The sequence below is a fragment of the Triturus cristatus genome, chromosome 4_1 (assembly GCF_964204655.1).
Source record: "Triturus cristatus chromosome 4_1, aTriCri1.1, whole genome shotgun sequence".
Classification (NCBI taxonomy): Eukaryota; Metazoa; Chordata; class Amphibia; order Caudata; family Salamandridae; genus Triturus; species Triturus cristatus.
In genome coordinates, this window is record NC_140585.1 from 1,209,075,869 (window position 1) to 1,209,081,647 (window position 5,779).

Consider the following 5,779-nt stretch of genomic DNA (forward strand, 5'->3'; position numbering starts at 1 on the left):
GGGGGCGGACCCCTTGGTGGGGGGGGGGGGGGTCTCAAGTGATCCGGGGGGGGGGGGGGGCGCCAGGCTTTTGCCAAAAGAAGCATTATGCTGACAGCATTATTTTGTTTTAAGCAGGGGGGGAATGAGTATCAGTAAGCCTCTCTGTAATGGAGCATCACTAACACCTTTTGTCATTTATATCTGGCTGGGAGAAGGTATCAAAAGGGAAGGGTCTCCAAATATTCTTCTACACCCCCACCCTCATTTCTAATAATCACCCCGTGGATACTTTTACACGTTAGTAAGGCCTGCCCGACCAAAATAGTATGTTTGGCATTCATGTATTTGGTTGCACTTTTAAAACAGAAAGATAATTTAACTGCAATGTTTAAATATGTCTCTTGTTTAAATAAGTCGAGACATATTTAAACATTGCCAATTTAATTAAATAATTGTGAAAAATTCTGAAGGGGGCCCGATTAATTTTACTTTTTTACTGGGGGGCGTGGCATTAAAAAGTTTGAAGACCACTGCTCCAAGGAAATTATTCAAACTTTCTTGGCGGTCAACCCTCCCCCAAGCTAGGATCTGTCAGCCTGTCTTGGCAGACTGTCAATGAATGGAATATTTCATGTCTATACCTGTAAATCATTTTCAGACATTTTTGGCCCCATTACTTTCACACATTCCTCAAGAAGGGTAGGGTGTAAGCTCTTGATACCATTCATGGTACGGATTTTGAGTCCGCCACTTTGCAGTTATAGAATGCAAGAGAAATGTAAGAAAACGGAATATTTGTGTTTAATTAATACTTGCAGAAAAGATTCGAAACTGTGCATTTATTTAAAAACTATGAGGCTCAATGACATATTTTCATAATCAAATTGTAGCAAACTGCAGGTCTTTAGAGGCTGCTGAGAAACAGTAAAGAAATAATTTATTTTCACGTAAATTATGAAATATTCATTAAAAACAAAGAGGACAACAATTGGGAAGCAGTGGAAATTGTATGGCATTGATTTATCAGATGCCCCTTTTTGATGTTGTTACTGTTAAAAGAGGTTTTATGAAATAATGTCCAGCTATTGTCCTGAAATTAAAGTAAGCGATTTGCTTGTTCAGCTAAGTCACGAATTCCTTCCAATCAGTATTTCACTAAAACCCAATCCTTCAAGGGAATCAGCACATTTTGGGTGACACTGCAATAGTTCCTTCAGCCTTTCAAAGTAATATGACTTCTTTTACTTAATGCATAAGGTTTGTTTTAAGGTGTAAGTTCGGTTTTGCCAAACACTGCACCATCAAATCTCCAACCATACACAGAACTGATCACATGGAGAGACAGTCTTGTTCCAGCAGGGATCAACTGTCAAAATAAAATAAGCTTTCCTAGAGTAAAAAGAATCATATGGTGTAGTAAAGGTTCGATGTGATTTCTGTTATTAGTTTCTATCACGTTATCAATCCAACTTCTGTAACTGGCTACGTGAGTGTAGATTCCAGGATTCCGTGGGTGTCCGCAGCCGAATCCAAAGCTTGTGACACCCAGCTGATAAAAAGATTTTGTCTTCGAAAAGAAGCAGGCGAAAGGACCACCACTGTCTCCCTGAAAAAAAATGACGTCATTTACTGATCTGTCTTTATTGTTATTTTAAATATTATTTATTCTTAACCTACATGAAAAAACAGGGCAAGCGATATTCTACGTTTGAAGTCCACAGTGCTTAAATTAAATCAATTGCTATTAACAGTTACTGGATGTGACAATATATTGGCGTTCAGGAATTCAACAATTACAGTATTTGAGTTGAAGAGAGAGATATTACACTTATCTTAGACAAAAGTAATAATGACTTACTGACCTTCGCTGAAGACAATGCCAACAAAAGAAAGGACTGCGAAAGTTAGAGCCTCACAAACTACAGTTGCCATGTTCAGCTTGTAGTTTGCATATACAATGCCCCCCCCCCCCCCAGCATGTTCTTAACAGAGACTCTTTTTCTGTGGCACCTGGTGAACCAGGCTCTACTACGAAATGCAGATGGTTTAAGTTCAAAGTGGGCCCTGACTCGGGGCCCCAGCCTTTCAGCCCACCCCCAGCCCTGATGACCTTGAAAAACTCTTTAACAGATTGTTTTAAATACCATTTTCCTTTAATTTCTTTTTAGTGTGAGTAATGTATGGGAGTCAATTACTGACATTTTGCAGAGAAATGTTTGTTTTCAAAACCATGCAACATTTATTACAGAAAGTTTGTTTCAGATGAAAACAGGGCCTCACGTTTGAGAGAGAGGAGGGGTCACAACGATTATTTGCAATAATATCAGTGACCCTTTGCTGCATTACCGTAAAAACACGTAACTATCCCTGATTATTAGTTTGTAAACAGATGTATAATTTGGGCCAGTGCGCCTGTGCAGTGGGCAAAGCGGGCATAAACAAGCTGAAACTGAGTCAAACATTAAAAGCTGGTTCGAACAGGGGCCCCCAAAATATGTTTGGCCCAGGGCCCCCAACATTTTTAAGAAGTCCCTGACGAAGTTCCTTCCTCTTCTAGCTTGAGCTTCACAACCCTTAACAGAAACTTTCACCGGGAAGCTTCTTAAACCAAGAATCTGATCCCTTAACTGGCAAATTCCTGTTTACCTGATCAGACACCGGACACTTTCAGGCAGTGACACAGATGTCCCATGGCAGCTCTTGGAAGAAGGGAGTCCCCAGGGAACAAGCTGTCTCAAAACCCAGACCATCTTCTCTCAGGAGCTCGTGGCTTACAGTTCTGCTTTTACAGATTGTGGCTTCTGCTTACCATCACTCCTTCCTGAAACACTTCCACTATTTTGGTGCTGACGTCTGGTTGGGCGCTGCTACACTCTTAAGTGTACTTGGTCCACTTTTCGGATCTGCTTTCCAGCAGGTAGGAGGATCCTGTTCGTCTTTCTGCTAGATCGCCATGACTGAAAATTTAACCGTAATTCCAACTAGCTTCATTAAGTTCATAAAAATAATGTATACACACCCCTGCAGTCCCAGCATTAGGAGTTACCCAAACCCTCTCTCTGAAGTAGAACAGGGACAAAAACTAGAAAATAAGAGAAACTGAAAAAACTCAGTCCACATGAGCAATACACTGGGGAAGGATGGTTAGAATGAAAGGCTGAGGAATACGTCTATGGATGATGCAGCACTGCCATCTACAGGCTATGACGAAATTTATATCGAATTAAAACAATGTTGTTTTGTTTGTTTTTTAAATTTATTTTTATACAAGAAAACATTTGCAAACAGCTGTTACTGTTACTAGTAAAGGTTGAAGCAATTGCCGTTTATACATCGGTGTTTATATAGCTAACCCCACGTGGCATCATTTATTGAAGAAGAGAGAAAGGCAGACAGAAAAGAGCAGGAAAGCAAGGGGTGAAAAAAGAGATGGGAACAGGCAATGAGAAAGATACATCCTTCTTAATTACATCTGACATTCTGTGAATATATTTGAGCTCGCGTGCAGGCCCGACAGGGCTATAATTGAATGCGGCCATTTGGGTCCAGTTAGATACAGTTGTCTTGGTGGTACGATCATGGGGAGTAACAGAGTGTGATTCTAGCATATTCATGGAGGTTCATAAGAGTCTAGGTAAGTGTCCAGGGATCTCCACATGGTTTCCAGGGTGAGTTCTGTAGAGCAATGTTGTCCGCTCCTCTAAGGTGCGTGATCCAGTTGATCCAGCCTTTGTAAGTTGTCTTGCTTGTGTCCTTCCAGTTGGCTAGGACCATTTTCACTGCTGCTGTCAGTAATAGGTCTAGTAGGTCTTTATCTTGTTCTGTTCTCATTTCCGTGCTCAAAAATGCCGAGGTGAGGGTAGAAAATTATTTTGCTAGTATACAGTCAAACAAATCATTTATGAAAACAAAGATTTTTTCCCAGAATACTTTGAGAGTTGGACAATAGAAGATAAGATGTGCTAGGTCCCCCTTCCCCTTGTTACAGTTCCAGCATAGTGCGTCCTCCCTGAGGCCTAATGAGAATAAGTGTGCGGGGGTCCAAAAAGCCTTGTGAAGCAGCCAAAATTTTGTTTGTGCGAGCACTGGGGAGCTCTTGTTGTGTGAAGCCGAAGCCCATAGTGTGGCCCATTCTTGTTCGGTGAGTGAAGTTTTAGTTTGTTTATCCCAGTAGGCGACTGTCTTATCATTGAGTTTGGAGGTATTGGGGCAGAGGAGTTTGTAGAGCTGCAAGACTTGTTGCCCTAATTTATTAATGTTTGACACATATCGAAAGATTGAGGGTTGTGAGGTAGATAGCTTAGTTTTTGATAGGGCCATTCTGATTTTCAGAAAGTTATAGAATTCAATGTCAGTTAGGTGATGTCTTGATTTGAGGTCTGTGAATGTAATGGGGTACGTTTTGTTCTCTAGTTGGTAAGGGTAGTAAATAACTTTCTCAATCCACGTATCGAAGGTTAGGCTTTTCCCTTTATATAGAATCTTGCTATTAGCCCAAAGTGATTCCATTTTAGACCCTTTTATGCTAAACTCCAGTTTCTTGTCCACCTTTAGTAGCGCTATTCTTGTGTTTTTAAAGATAGGCTTGGAGGTATGGGGGTATCTATTTGCTGTTAGTAGCGCCAGAGGGCTCAGGTTGTTCAGGATGGCCCTCTCTACCTGAAGCCATACCGGTGTGTAATTGGACGGCGGTGATATCCAGTACGAACCTTGTATTGCAATGAAAGCTAATTGGAATAATCTGAAGTCTGCTAGGTTTACTCCCCCTGGGTTTTATCCAATCTTAGTTTCTTAATACTTATCCGTGCTTTCTTTCCGCGCCAGAGGAATTTAGAGATCAGGATACCGACTTTTCGGTGGAAATCATCTGTGAGGAGGAGTGGGAGCATACTGATCAAATAGTTAACCATTGGGGTGATTATCATTTTAATAGTCTTGATTCTACCCTACCATGTTATGAATTTTAGAGACCAAGAGTCCAAAAGTTTCTTAATCTTTTCTAGTAGTAGCTTCTTGTTGTGGTGAAGTGTATCCATTAGGTCGCTACCAAAGTTTATACCTAGGTATTTGATATGCCCTGTCTGCCAGGCCAAGCCCGACCCTCCCAGGATGTCTTTCGTGCAGTAAATGTTTAGTGGTTTGCAAACAAGAGTGAACATCAAGACCCCATTCAGAGTGCCCCGAACACCGGAAGTATAATAAACTGGAGTATAAAGAGTATCCCAAAGCCAACAACCACTGGAGTGGAAGTTCCCTTAGAAGATAGGCAAGACACAGCCAGAAAGATAGAGGAAAACACAGTGAGATAAAAGGCACCCGAGGGTCCTGCTGCCCCTGACGCACTTGAGGCACCCAGACACCAGCATCAGTACCTAACGCATCAAGCAATCTGAACACGCGGAACACGGGCCCCAAAACAACGGCAGGATAGGGGGCCCCCCGATTACATCAGGATCTCGCGTGCGATAAAAACACAATCTGAACACAAGATTGCAGGCAGGAGTGACCAGAGCTCAATAAGGGAACGAGTAAGTCTAATGATCAGGGAGACAAAACAAAGCGGCAGTCTCTGGACACTCCTACCGGAATGCATACTACTGCACAGGACTCGCCCGCACACTATGCAAATACCGCTCAACCTGAACACTCTGGGCTAACCTCAGATTTTCCTCGATGCCTTCCACCAGGTCTAGTCAACTCAGCCTTTAATCCATTGAAGACTATGGACCCAGAATCCTCTTATCTCACACATGAGGAGTGGGAAGAATTGATTGTTTCTTACACAGCAACCTCTCAC

At 42.0% G+C, this 5,779-nt stretch overlaps 1 long non-coding RNA gene across 1 annotated transcript; it reads right to left on the bottom strand.

The window, feature by feature from the left end:
• Positions 1–801: 801 nt before the first annotated feature.
• LOC146856410 (uncharacterized) lies at positions 802–2,763 on the bottom strand. Its single transcript, XR_014981476.1, has 2 exons — positions 2,629–2,763; positions 802–1,588 (listed from the first exon to the last, which is right to left on the bottom strand). It is a non-coding gene; the product is annotated as an uncharacterized LOC146856410 (long non-coding RNA).
• Positions 2,764–5,779: the final 3,016 nt, after the last annotated feature.